Source organism: Pteropus alecto, unplaced genomic scaffold, assembly GCF_000325575.1.
Source record: "Pteropus alecto unplaced genomic scaffold, ASM32557v1 scaffold17, whole genome shotgun sequence".
Classification (NCBI taxonomy): domain Eukaryota; kingdom Metazoa; phylum Chordata; class Mammalia; order Chiroptera; family Pteropodidae; genus Pteropus; species Pteropus alecto.
The window spans coordinates 7,886,867-7,900,994 of record NW_006440645.1 but is presented as its reverse complement, the minus strand read 5'-3'; the positions used below and the strand labels follow the sequence as shown (position 1 = coordinate 7,900,994).

The following is a 14,128-nucleotide window of genomic DNA, read 5'->3' as shown; positions in this document are numbered from 1 at the left end:
CCAGGAGTACCACTTCAGGAAATCTTTTAGTAACACAAACATAACGCCAGGTAGCCCTCACCTGGGTTAGTCCGGTCAGGCTGCTATAACAAAACAGCACAGACTGAGTGGCTTATAAACAACAGAAATCTATTTCTCACAGCTCCGGAGGCTGGAAACCCAAGATCAAGGCACCAGCATGGTCGTGCTCTGGCGTGGAGCCTTCCTGCTGTGTCCTCACATGGTGGATGGGGCGAGGCGGCTCTCTGGAGCCTCTTTGATCAGGCACCGATCCCATTTAGTAGGGCTCCATTCTCATGACTTAAGCCCCCAAAGGCCTGGCCTCCTAATACCATCACTTTTGTGGTTAGGATTTCAACATATGAATTTTGGGGGAACACAAACACTAAGACCACAGCACCAGCCCTTGAGGGAAGCTCTGAAATTGCAAGTTACACGAATGAAAGAACTGATATGAATGTTCTATTTAGTCATTTGCATTAGATCATCCTCAGTGGGAACCTTGTCTTTTTAGAGATAGAAAAGAGTGTCCTCCATAATCTGAATTTCAACTGTCCCATGTCTAACAATTATCCCTTTCTTGGGAGATACATGGTCGGCCTTGTCCAGGCATTTGTTCACAAGATCCAGAAACCAGATTGTAGCGATAAGCATTTTTGGGCTAAACTTGTCCCCAGTTTATGCCTGAGAAATCAGAACCCCAAGGAAATGGATGACTGGCTACACAATCTGAGGGCCAGTGCGAAATGGACATGCAGAGCCCCTGGTGCAAAACCCAAGAAGAACTGCCATCAACTAAACTATAAAATGTTTTCCTTCCATGGTCTCTCTCCACCTCTCACGTTGCTTTTATTTGCCATTTAATGTCACCCTTCTTCTAGCAGCTGAGATACTCAAGGGCAAGTGCAGATCTCCACAGGTGCTGACAAAGACTCCCTCACTGACCAAATTTGGGACAGACGCCTCCCACCCTGTTCTCAGCGAGGCCTCAGCCATGGCTCCCGTCCTTGCTACAAAGCCCAGCTGAAGCAAGAATCCTGCTAACTCAGTTTAGAGATAATCGCCCACCCTCGGTGTCTGGTCACCCTGACCTGCCTTCAGCAAGACTCAATTTAACAAGAATCCCCCTACTCTTGATATCTCCTCTTAGCAGTTTTCCACCCACGGACCCCTCTACTCTGCTCCCTGGCTTTAAATCCCCACTGTCCTTGCTGAATCTGAGTTAAGCCCAATCTCGCCCCCTTATCGCCACAGTCTTGACGCCTATCGCGGTCGTTCTGAAGACAGTCTTCCTCGCTGCTTTAACGAACGTCAAAATAACTTTCCTTCACAGTGATGGTGCTGCAACCTGGACAGGATCAGATTCATCGCTGGACCTCAGGACCCCAGGCACAGCTTTGAAACCTTTGACTTCACTCCTCACGGACTAATCGGGGATCCGCTGGTGAGTCTGGCTCCTGAGCCAGTGCGCTGGATGACAGCCCATCGAAGCACAGAAAACAGATGTGGATCCTTAGGATTCTGAGTGCATTCTCTGAGGCCCGGCTCTAGGCTCCGGTTTTTCTGTCTGGAAGGTGCTTCCCGGGCTGGAAGTTCTGCCTGGCTCTTTGTTTCGAATGGAGACTCGCTCCCTGACTCTTGGGCTGGAAATTTCTTCCTGGCTCTGTTTCCAGTGGCGATTTATTCCCTGATTCCTGGGCCATAAATTTGTTTCCTGGCTCTTGTGAAGCCTCTTTGTTCTATTTGATCCCACTTCTCCCCTGGGAACTTCTCAGTCAACTAAAAGCCCTCTCTGGAACTCTTGCTGGCTGTGTACTCCACCACGACGGCACTGAGTTGGCCCACTTCCTTTCTTGTCGGCCGGATTTCGCAAAGGACAATTTAGAATTTAGGGTCCTTGCAAACTGGCTCGCCTAAAGCCTCTGTCTCCCTTTCTGTCACCTTTAATCTTCCCTTCGTCCTTTGGATCTTTTGATATGCCCCCCTATCCACCTGCTAGAGCTTTCCTTCCTCATAGTCACTGGAGCTTTAAGCCTCCTGCTAATTGTAAAAACGCTAATTACAGACTGGATATTTTATCCACTAGATGAGCTGTGAAAACATTCGGACAATTGATTGACATCCCCTCAGTCTCTCATCTAAAATTTAGTCCACAGCCTCCATAGGATTACATATCAGGGCAAAAGAAAATCTTAAAAATTCTTCCACGGATATTGGTAAATTTTTTTAGCTTCTATCAGGTAGGTAACCCCAACTTGTCCCATGCGCCAGAAGCATAATTCAGATAAAAATATAAAGTGGAGCAAAGATAAACCCCAATAATTTCTTATAAAATAGTGAGTTTTATATTACTGTGTTTATCACACTCATGGCTAAAATTTTAGAATCGAAGCTAGTTGGTCTCTATTTGTGTCTGTCTATATGTTTGTGTATGTTTATGTATGTGTATAGGTTATGTATATGTAATATTTTTCTACCTCCAGATGGTATTACCAAATGAATTTACAAAATCCCATAAAAGGGCATTATTCAAATTGGGTTTGAGATAATTAAGTACTTATACAAATAAAATATTTCTAAAATGCTCAGAAGTATAGAAACTAATCCATTTTTCAAGTTCATGTGACTTTAGTAAATTTTTGATACAGAAGACTAGTTTGGTATTGTTGGTTCAATAAAAATGATTGTCTTCAGAGTTTCAGCATTAATTATAATGTGACCATGCATTTTTGTTTTGCTTGGGTTTACTAGTCAAATAAGGTAATATTATATCTACTCGATGTTTAAGATTATAAACAATTATAAATTCAACCTAAGAATGAATGGACAAGTAAATATGTAGTAAAATGAATTTGCTGTATCCATTATCCATTACTTCATGCATATCTAACACAGTAGTAAAACCAAAACCCAGCAGTAAAACCAAAAACCCATGCATTTAATCGTTATAGGCTTTGCTTCTGTGATATTTGCCTAACACACATATACTAGTTAACAGGGAAATAATGTGAGATGATGGCTAGCTTTGTTTAGTGATATAACATGTCTGTCTGAAATAGTTTCCGAAGTCTTTTTTGGTAATTTACAATCTTAGCGTTGCGCTAAGTAATAGATACTTGTTAAATATCTAGATCATTTTTAAGTAAGATAAACTACTAAAACATTCATTACTAAGCACAAGTTTAAATTTATATACTTTTGGCTTCTTATTTTTATATGGTACAGAGAAGCTAAATGCATTCGGGTCTATTAATATACAAGTTCTTTTTGCCAAATTGAAAAGTTGTACCATGAGGAAGCATATACCTATAAAAAGACGGAATGATGGTTAATTTTATGTCAACTTGACTGGGCTAAAGGATGTCTGGATAGCTGGTAAAATATTATTTCCTGCTGTCTCCAGAAGAGATGGGTGTTTGATTCAGTAGACTGAGTAAAGCTTCCTCTAATCCAGTGAAGATCTGAATAGAACAAAAAGGTGAAGGAAAAGTAAATCCCCTCTTTACTTGAGCTGAGACACCCTTTTCCTGCCCTTGGATGTCAGAGCTCCTGGTTCTTGTGCTTTCAGACTCAGACTGGGACTTACGCCATTGGCCCCTGATTCTCAGGCCTTCAGACTTGGCCTGAATTACATCATTGCCTTTCCTGATATTCCAGCTTGTAGACGGCAGATTATGGGACTTCTTGGCCTCCAAACTGTGTGAGCCAATTCCTGTAATAAATCTTTTCTCATATATATTCACATATATCCTACTGGTTCTGTTTCTCTGGAGAACCCTGGCTAATACATATGGTATATTCATAAAATTTGCTAGTCTGTGATAGAATGGTGGTGTGTGAGACAATTCACAATTGCCTGCTTCCTAATTTTCACTATAGAAAAGGTTACTAATGGCTAAAAATTATAATATGTACATGTAATAAAACTACTATAAATAAGGATGATGAGGAACAACTTTGCATGAAAAGAGCATAAAAAATGTAGGATGTGTTTTTGTTAAGAAAAAAAGAGTAATTTTGTCCTAAATTAAATGACTGGTTGCTCCAGAGTGAGAAAGAGGAAAAGTATAGGACAAAAATCGAATGGACAGAAAATGCTGTGGAAGGTTTGTAGAAAAGAAGTTGTGGAAAAGGAATCTTATCTCATGTGGTCAAAGCTGTCTCAGATTGGATGGGTTTATTTATAAGTTGTTGTTTTGTTTTGTTTTTTAACGAACCTTGATTTCAAAACTATATTGATGCAAAACTAGAATCCCTGTTAAAAATGATAAAGTTGTTCTTGGATTATTGGTCTGCTCTTAATATAAGAGTTAATAAATGGTTTTTTCTTTACCTTTTGTATAACGTGCCTAGGAAACCAAGATTTTGTGTCTTGTCAGAAAAATTTCCTGTGCTTTATGTTAACCTTTATTATGTCTTTGATTATTCAAGAGGACCATGTCTTCAAGAGCTAGGGTCTTTTACCTCCTATAGTTAATTTTGAATTCTTTTATTGTCACTTTGGTTAAATAGGTATCTCAGTATTATTTCACAGTAATGTAGGATCTTATTTGCTCAACTGTTAAAACTTTTGACATTTTTGACAATTTTGACTTCCCAAAATCAAATCTTAAATGAAATCCTGATCTTGAATAGACTTTGAGCTTTCTCGGAGAGCCTCTGGAAGATCTCAAGGATTCGTTTTCACCTTGTAAAAAGAGAGATGTTAAAAAATAATTAAGTTTGTTTGCATGTTGGATGGCCTAAAAATAATTGTCAAGTGAGAAAGGATGCTCAACCTGCCCTACGTAATATTTATATGGGTAAACGTCACTAACAGAAATATCTCCAAAATTGTATGAAGTTCATAGACATGTGTTGATACTCTTGCTGTCCATGATATATCTGGTATAAAATTGTCAGTCATAATTCCAGTTACTATTTTAAAACCTATACCACAGAAATAACCAAATCCATGGTCACATGAACTCACATCAGATCTTTAACCACGGGCATTTTAAGTCTTTTGTAATCCACAGATGGTTATTGTTTTACTGATACTTTCTTGAAAGTGTTTGCAATCAACTACAGGCCAGAGTCTTCCACCTTCAACAAGAAGAGAAAGTCTCAGAGACCCGCAGAGAAGAATATGACAGGCACTCTGGGATACAGGTTTTGGTGGCACTGCTTGAATAACTTTGAGACTATGCCACTGAACTGAGTATGGGTTTCTAGAACTCTAGGTGAGAAGCTGACAGGTTCAAAAAACTGCTAACCCACGATCAAGCAGAATAAGAGTTAATTACATGGGACTGAATGATCTGATTAAGAAAATCTGCTACTTATTTAATATTCTATTTTCTGGATATAACATACCCTTTTTTCTCTTAAGCAAGCAAAACCCACAATAATTTAGTGATTATACTTTTTATAAGTAGAAACCAAACACATTTTTTTTCTCCCTGCCTGATCCCTCCCGAATTAAGAAATTCTTATTGATTATATTTATTTCCATGGCAATATTATTATTTGCATGAGTTTAATAAGAATCTGTACTTCTTATAACAGAACATAATTGGAAAAGTTAGTCCCATAGCAAGTTTTGACTAGAATGCCAAACCTGAAAATGATATGCATAAAAACATATGACCAGACAGTTTTAAAGCACTAAGGCTGACTTTCTGGAGCTAATGCTTACAAAGCCCTCTCAGGAAATCAAGCCTGGTACCTGATTTACAGGGTTCCGGGTCTTACAGGTGAGTAAGGAAAGTCACTTCCTGGCAGGCCCAGGAACCTTAGGGTATTTTAAGAGAGCAAATCGCCCAAACCTATAGGTATTGCAGGTAAAGTTCGGTAGCGAGTTCTCGGCTTGGCTTCCTAGCCTCGAAACGTTTTTAAAAGTCTAATTTAAGATTCCTTATTAATAAGTTCCAGCAATATAGGCTTTAAAAGGCCTATGTGGTCAATTATATTGTTGCTGAACTTATGTATATAATCAGGCCAAACGTAATAAGATCCGATTTATTTTGTAAACAAGAATCAAAAAGGAACATAAATTACAGGAAAACTATAGCACGCCCCTGTGGGTTATCAGATTCTGGTCCTATTTACTGTCTTTGAGGTTCTGTTATCTACCTGTAAATTGGGCTGGATCCTGCTTTTCTGTACATTTTGACAGTCCTTATTAAATTTTTCAATTCTAGTTTCCTCCAATTATCTGGTTACGACTCTTCAAATTAATGTTTCCCATTTTTCCCCCCACCTCCTGCCTTAGAGCCATCACCAACTAAAACCCAGCTGCCCAGACCCTTTTTGGGGTTCTAAGCTGTCCTGTATCTAAAGCAGCCCTGCAGCTGACACTGGACGCTGGGCAGCCTTCGTGCCTGGAGCTCTGCTGAGTGGGCCGGTCAGGAAGTTCACTGGAAAACTGCATGGTTCATGCTCTGCTTTGGGAAAGAACCATGACTGCGACAGTGAAGTCTATGTCATCATCACGGACATTCGAACTACAAACCAGGAAATCATCAGGTTGCTATTGCTGTCCTCGCTCCACTAGCTAAGGGTATTTGAAATCCAACTCCGAGAAATCGTCTCAACTGGCTGCTGTCCTACCGAGTTCCAAGAATGATTCAGCTAGTCCTTAAGGAACTAAAGGAAACCAGTGAGAAACAGGCTTAGATTTATTGTCTAATGGAAAGATGAATGTCTCTTCTTTCCTTGAACAGGAGGAGACACCAACAAAGACTCTGTCCTGACAGACTTTAAACAGGCTCCTCTGAGCCCTCCTCTTGACTAGGCCTCAACTTTGGGCTTTGCTGGGCTTTCACGGTTCAGTCTTAGCGAGAATCCTGCTAAGTCGATTCAGAGAGAATCCCCGGCCCTTGATATCTGATCAAACTCCTCATCCCTCACCCTTGAGACCTGGCCACCCTGACTTGCCTTCAGCAAAAATGCTGTTAAGTCAGTTTAACGAGAACCCCTCCACCTTTGATGTATCTTCTTGGTAATTTTTCATCCACTAACTCCCCCTCCTCCACACTCTGACCCTAGGCTATAAATCCTTGCTGTTCTCAAGTTCGGCCTGACCTCTCTCCTCTATAGCTCTAGTCTTGATGCCTGTTGTGACAGTTCTATTCTGCATAAAGTTTTCCTTACCATTTTAATTAGTATCAGAATAACTTCTTCCTTGACAGTACTCCAGGCTCTCACCCTGACATGCAGCACCGTACCCACCAGGTCCCCCTTCTGATGCTTGCGGGGCCACGCTCGTGCCCACGTGGGAACAGACAGGGCAAGACAGGTATCTACACCCGGAAACTCCAGGTGCCCGGATCAGGAGGGAGGGAGAAGAGAGGTCTCCTCATCATTCTGGGTCAGAGGGCAAGTTGGAGACCTAGGCAGCACACTTTGAGGACACCTGTGCCTAGCGGAATGGACATTTTGTCAGGGTCCCTGGCAGCACAGGTGAAAGGAAGAGGCTTAAACGGAAAAAGAAAAAGAAAAAAAAACAAAAACAAAAAAAAACGAATGATTCGTTCTAAAGTACATGAGGACATCCCCTCAGAAATTTCTAGAAATAGTGGAGAGAAGACTTAAAAGGACATTTCAGCAAAGGCATCAGTGATAATTTAGTCACCAAAAGGAAATGTAGCTTTGTTTTGAAGTTACATACTGCTGAGGCCAAAATGTATGGGTTGCATATCCCAGAAATTATAAATAACAAGAATTATCATTCCTATTCTAAAATGTAAAGAAAAAAAATCTATACCTAGTCACCACTTTAAAAAGCAAAATAAAAACAATTTCTTAGGTATGACACCAAAAGGACCGGCAACAAAAGAAAAAAATAGACAAACTGAATCCCACCAAAATTAAAAACTTTTGCGTATCAAAGGAGTAAAAAGGCAACCCATAGAACAGGAGATAGTATTTGCAAATCACATATCTGATAAGGGATTAATATCCAGGGATGTAATAAAGGGTGGATGGGAGTCATTGTTGAATGGGTACAGAGTTTCAGTATGGAATGATGAAAAAGTGCTAGAGATGGATGATGGTGATGGCTGTATAATAACATGAATCTACTTCAGGTCATTAAAAATGGTAAATCTTATATTTTGCTATATAAGATTTTGCTATAATTAAAAAAAGAAAAAGCAAGTCCATGGCCATGCCACCCTGAACAAGCCCGATCCCATCTGATTTCGTAAGCTAAGCAGGGTCGGGCCTGGTTAGTACTTGGATGGGAGACCACCTAGGAAGACCAGGTGCTGTAGGTGTAAAAAGAATTAAAAATAAGTTAGTACTTGTATGGGAGACCACCTCGGAATACCAGGTGCTGTAGTCGCTTAAAAAATGAATGAATGAATGAATGAATGAATGAATGAATGAATAAATAAATAAATAAATAAATGATTAAAAAAAGAAAAAAAAGAAAAAGCAGAAAAACTTAACTACCTGAAACCCCAAACTTATTAGGAGGTGGTTATAGGACTCTAAGCGTTTGTCAATTTTTAAATGATTTCTTTTGAGGAAGACGCTTTTCTAGACTTTTATTGTCTCTTCACAGATCATTAAATACTTATTAAAGCAGTCAAAAGCAGGTAAAAGGAAAAAATGAAGTAAAAAAGGAAATACACTAGAGACCTATGTCTGATTCTTTACGAGACTATGGAATATTCTGTTTATAAGCTTTTCCAAATGTTTTGTTTTGAAGAATACTCAAAACTTAAATGTAGAGTACAATGAACTTCCTTATATCTGTCACTTAAGTTCATCAATTGTTAACATTTTGCCACCTTATCTTTCTTTCTCTTAATACATATATTATTTTAATTTTATTACTTTTTATGAACTATTAAAGATTACAGAGTAAACTATAGACATCATGATTCTTTACCTCTAAGTAACTTTAACATGTATTTCATAAAGACAACTTTGTATTACATAGCTACAGTGCAATGACCAAATTCCAGAAATTTAACATTGATTCAGTACTGTACAATGCACACACAAAATTTCTCCAGTTGTCCCTTTACTGTCACTTACAGAAAAATAATGATCTTTTCTATACAGAATCCAATCCAGGATCTGCATTTAATCTTTGCTCTTTAATCTCATGTTCTTTAATCTCTTTTAAATCTGGAACAGTTCTTCAGTCTTGCATGACATGAACGAATTTAAAGTTTAGACCAATTATAGCATGTCCCTCAATCAGGGTTGATCTGGTTCTGTTTTATGATTAGTTTCAGGCTGAGTGTTTTGGGCGGGAACATTACATAGGGGACGTTGTATCTTCAGAGTATCACATCAGGAGGCGCATGACTCCAGTTTGTCCTTTCTTCCCTGTCCTCTCTGGGTGAAGGTACTGTCCCCGAGTTTTTTCCCCTGTAAGGTTACTGTTTTCCCTCTGTTATTCTAACTTATGAAAAAGTACTTTAAGACTAAGTAAATATGCCATCGAAGTTAAACTCAATGGTTTTCGCATCCATTGATGATTCTGGCCTGAATCGAGTATTTCTAGGATGGTTACGAAATGATTATTTTCTAACTCTATCATTTCTTTTACTGAATGTTATTTTAAAGTGTAATGTTTTTGTAGTAAGTTCATTCTTTTATATAGCAGACACATCAGAAATAAATTTGCGTTATGAGTGTTAATGTGAAAAAAAGTGCATTACCTTTTTGACCTACACAAGATATAAAAAAGAAAATATTAAAATATATTTAAATATAAAATGATATTAAAATGATATGGGAAATATAAAAATATAAAATATAAAACATAAAAAAGATATTAAAAAGGTATGGAAAAATGAACAAGTAATTCAGTTTTCTTTCCAAAAAGTACAAAATCTTTTTGGATGAAAATAGTCATCTAAGATTACACTAGTATTGCATATAAAGAGGTCTAGCTCTAAGATAAGGATTTAGAGAGTAGAGGAAACATTTTAAGGTAATCTGATTATAAATAACCAAGCTAAGAATAAACACCAATTGGTAACGATTAGTGATTAGTGTTAAGGTACCAGATCAGTTCTGGGTATTTATTCAATGAAAGCTTATTTTAAGTTATCTTAAAATAGGGTGTAGTAATTCCAACTGTATTTAGCTGTTTTTAAAGTTACACTTTATATTATTTTTCATTAAAAAAAATTGAGTGTGCTAATATCTTTTCTCAGTTTATTCTACTTTAAGCCCAGCTAGACCGTGATCTGCAGAACTCAGGGGTCATCGCTCACAACACAGCACGATACAGTAATTGCACATTATAAACTGGAATGAAAGATCTTCAGATGCTGAACTTGCAAAAATAAACATATTAAGTGAGAAAAATCTTAACTTGGTGGGTCTACACCTTGACAGCACAGAAAAAATACCTGGGAGCTTTTAAAACACCCAGGCCCAGACCTGCTTCCACCTACTCACACCAGCTCAGCTGGGGCCAGGTGAAACATTCCCTCGGTGGCTCTCAGGTGCAGCCAGAGCTGAGGACCCGAATCCCTCCGAATCCGTCACCTACTGTGGGAGCAATTAGATCTCAGGCTAGTGAAGCTTCCTGCCCCCTTCTCCACTGCTTTTTCATCCCAGGCTAATCTCTTCCCAAAACCCCTTGGGACTTGGCTAGAGGGCCTCTTTCTGTAGCTGTAAGCACCTGTCCTACCTCTCACAGTTCCTCCTTCCGGGTAGGACATGCAATAAGTATTTGCATTTCTCCTGATGCCTGCCCTGCAAAGAGTCCTTTTCATGTTAAGAGTTTTTGATATAACAAACAAAATAGTAAGACGTACATTGCAGAAACTGTAAATATTGTAAGGGTTTTAGTTAATTCTTAAAATATTGAAATATTAACAAAAATTCATCTTGCTGTTTTCTCTTTCCAGACTCTGTTCTTCGATATTATAGAACATTTCTCTGTATTGTCATTCCCTTATTTTTATTCGCCAGGGTTTAACTTCGCTAGGATTGTCATTCTCAAAAGAATCCCCAAACTCTGCATGTGATACCCTTCTGAGAGGTCACAATGATTTTACTAAGGCAAATATGTCAACAGATACATTTAAATGCACATACATGTGTATATTCACAATCATTCTAGTAACACACAGCATAATGTTCAACTGCTGTAAGACTGGAGTGATTTACACTTCAGGTGAACTGGTTTATGCAATCTCTAATTTCCCTGTTTTGCACAAGAAAATAATCACCCTATAGCTTCTTATTGCTGTATATTGAAAATCTGTCACAGGTGTAAAGATAAAATATGTGCAACATTAACATTTAGGCCAATGAAATCCAAATTTTTTGATTTATGAAACTCGTTTTGTAACATGCCCAACAGCAGTCAAATTAGAATTACTGGATGAGAGCAAAAACAGAGGGAAATATAAATATTAACAGCTATGATAACTTCTATTGATTAGTAGTCACAGAAATCTGTTAAAATATTTCTAAACCCTAATACGACTATTTTAACACCATAAAATACATTTTTAAAGTAAGCCAATGTTATAAACTCTTGTCCAAATGTAAAACATATTCCTAAATATCTCATTTCAGCAAGCTTATGTTCATTTAAGTAAAAGTGCTGGGAAAGTATGGTTCTTTCAAGTCCAAAACAAACACAGGTAGAATATTAATATGGGTTCTATTTAATCAAACATTTCCATCTTTGAGCAGATCGAAGTGTTCTGCTGCTCTGGTCATGATAAGTAATCGCGAACAACACTTATTTTCTATGATCTCCGTCCAGGAAAGACAGGGTTTTACTAGCACAAGTCCCCGATTGGATGCTATTAATATTGTATGTGGAAAAGAGAAAAAAGATGAGCTGTCTTAGTACTTTGTAATTATTATCCAGTATGCAAGTTGCCATTTTCTTTTAACTTGTTCACTTTCTCTCCACCTCAAAAATGTAAACAACACTACACCTAAACTCCTGATGTTCAATCACCTCTTTTAAAATGAGACTATGACTTCTAGCTCTGCATTCATTGGTTCGTGATATCATTACAATAAACCAACTGAAAAATGCCACCATTCTAGTTATAATGAGGTTTAATCTACGTAATTAAATATTGGAAATTCAGAAGCTAAACCTGGGTAAGAAGACTTGTTAAGATTCAGGAGAAAGTATGGTTTACTCCAAGCCCACCCAGTACAAAGCTACATGATTGTAAAGAGACCACTAATAGAACAAAATACCATATAAAACAGAAGTTTGAAAACAAACAAACAAACAAAAAATGTAGAAGAAAATTCCAGAACCCATGAGATACAGTCTTTGGATAGGGAAGCCTCAATTACCCACACTTGTTTCTTATTTCTTGAACCACTCTGCAGCAAAATTCAGCTACACTTAGGGATGGTGTTGGAGAGCGTCATCCCACCGTGGTCTTAGGCTCTTTAGCTTCAGTAAAGAAGCTATAATGCTTCCCTAATGCTCATTGATTGGGCCTTTCGAGACCCATAATCGCATGCAAAATGCCACTTTTCATGTGAAGAATGCGCCGGAGTTTTACTGCTTCTCTTCAGCAGAACCATGCAGGGCTTGGGCAGGTGCTGTGTAATCTCCTTCCCTCTGCTCTCCAGCGCTGCAGTAATCCCCCCAACTGAGAACACTGACTTCATACCCATCACCTGGTGCCCCTGAACATGATAACAGATAGACTTCCACAGAGGCAAGGCTAAAAACTGACTGCAGTGGGAATAACAGCACCAAATGCAGTGGCCTTTCTACATCAGGAGAACTTGCTTGAGTCATCCAGTCAAAGACAACTTCCAAAACCTCTGAGCCAATGGGACAAACAGCCTCACTTAAGGTTTTGCTATCTTCTGGACACGTGATTTAGCCATGATGAGACGAGAAAAAATAATAACTCTCCAGTTTTATTATTTTATTTGAAAAGAGAGATTATTATAGTGAACCCCATTACTTATTATCTGACTTCAATAATTATCGACTTTATGCCAGTCTTGAGAAGAAAGAATTTTAACACCAGGGAGAGCTACAATAAGTAAGACAGTCACAATGAAACTATGACAAGCTGATCTGAAATAACTGTGCAGAAGAAAACGAAAAGAATGCTAGTCAATCACTAGAAGCTGGCTTTCCTCTGGCCCAGCATCCAGTTATGTTTGATAGTGTTTTAGTAACTGCTGAATGGTAAAGAAAATTTTAATCTGAACCGACAAGGTGAACGTCACCTTTACATGGGGTTTCACGAGACCCTCACTGGGAGCTGTGACCCTGTACTTCCTCCAAGACTGCTACGGGATTCTAATTTCAAAGATTATGACGGATGTGAAATAGCGAAAGGAGCTCTTCTCCTTCCAGAGGCATTCTGTGACGGAAGAGACCCGGGCTGAGGCCTGGAAAGATTGAGGTTCCCTTCTCAGCTCAGCCGACAGATGGCTGGTGACCACTGAGAGAATAAAGTGCAGGCGTGCCCTTGGGGACACTGTGAGTTTGGTTCCAGACCACTGCGATAAAGCGTGTACCGAAATAAAGTGAGCAGTAATTTTTTTTGCTGGCGGAGGGTCTTGCCTTCGACTTGTAAAAAAGCAACATCCGTGAAGCGCAGGAAAGCAAAGCGCTGCAAAACGAGGCGTGCTCGCACCATGTAAAACGGGAGCTAAAAACGAAACAGACGCAGAAGGGCACTGCGCGGAGTCCGAGAGCTTGCTGAACTAGAGCGAAGCGAGGCTTGAGACGGCTGCCCTGCTAAGAATAACCGAACCCGAATCTAATCAACTTCTAGATTTAACTACCATTTATGGGGGACAGAGGAACAAGTTAAATAACCACAAAGAAACAGTAGGCCAAATCCAGAATGAGGGACGTCCTACAGATAAAAAATAAAAATAAAAAAAAAATGAGCCAGTTTCTATAACATAATGATGCCTAAGAAGGTGAGGAAAATGGGAGGAGGGAGGTCCTTACAGAAGAAAAGAGACTTAAGAACCACAACATGCAAACGCATTGTGTGGACCATTTCTGGATCCTAATTCAAATAAACCAAGTGGAAAATACATCTTTGAGACAGTTGGGAAAATTCGAAGATGGCCTGGGCATTAGATGTTAAGAAATTCTTTCTAATTCTATTAGGTATGATAATGATGTGGTGGTTATGTTTTTTTTAAAAAAGTC

At 38.8% G+C, this 14,128-nt stretch overlaps 1 pseudogene; it reads left to right on the top strand.

The window, feature by feature from the left end:
• Positions 1-8,139: 8,139 nt before the first annotated feature.
• On the top strand, positions 8,140-8,258 carry LOC112484665 (annotated as a pseudogene).
• The last annotated feature ends 5,870 nt before the right edge of the window (positions 8,259-14,128 follow it).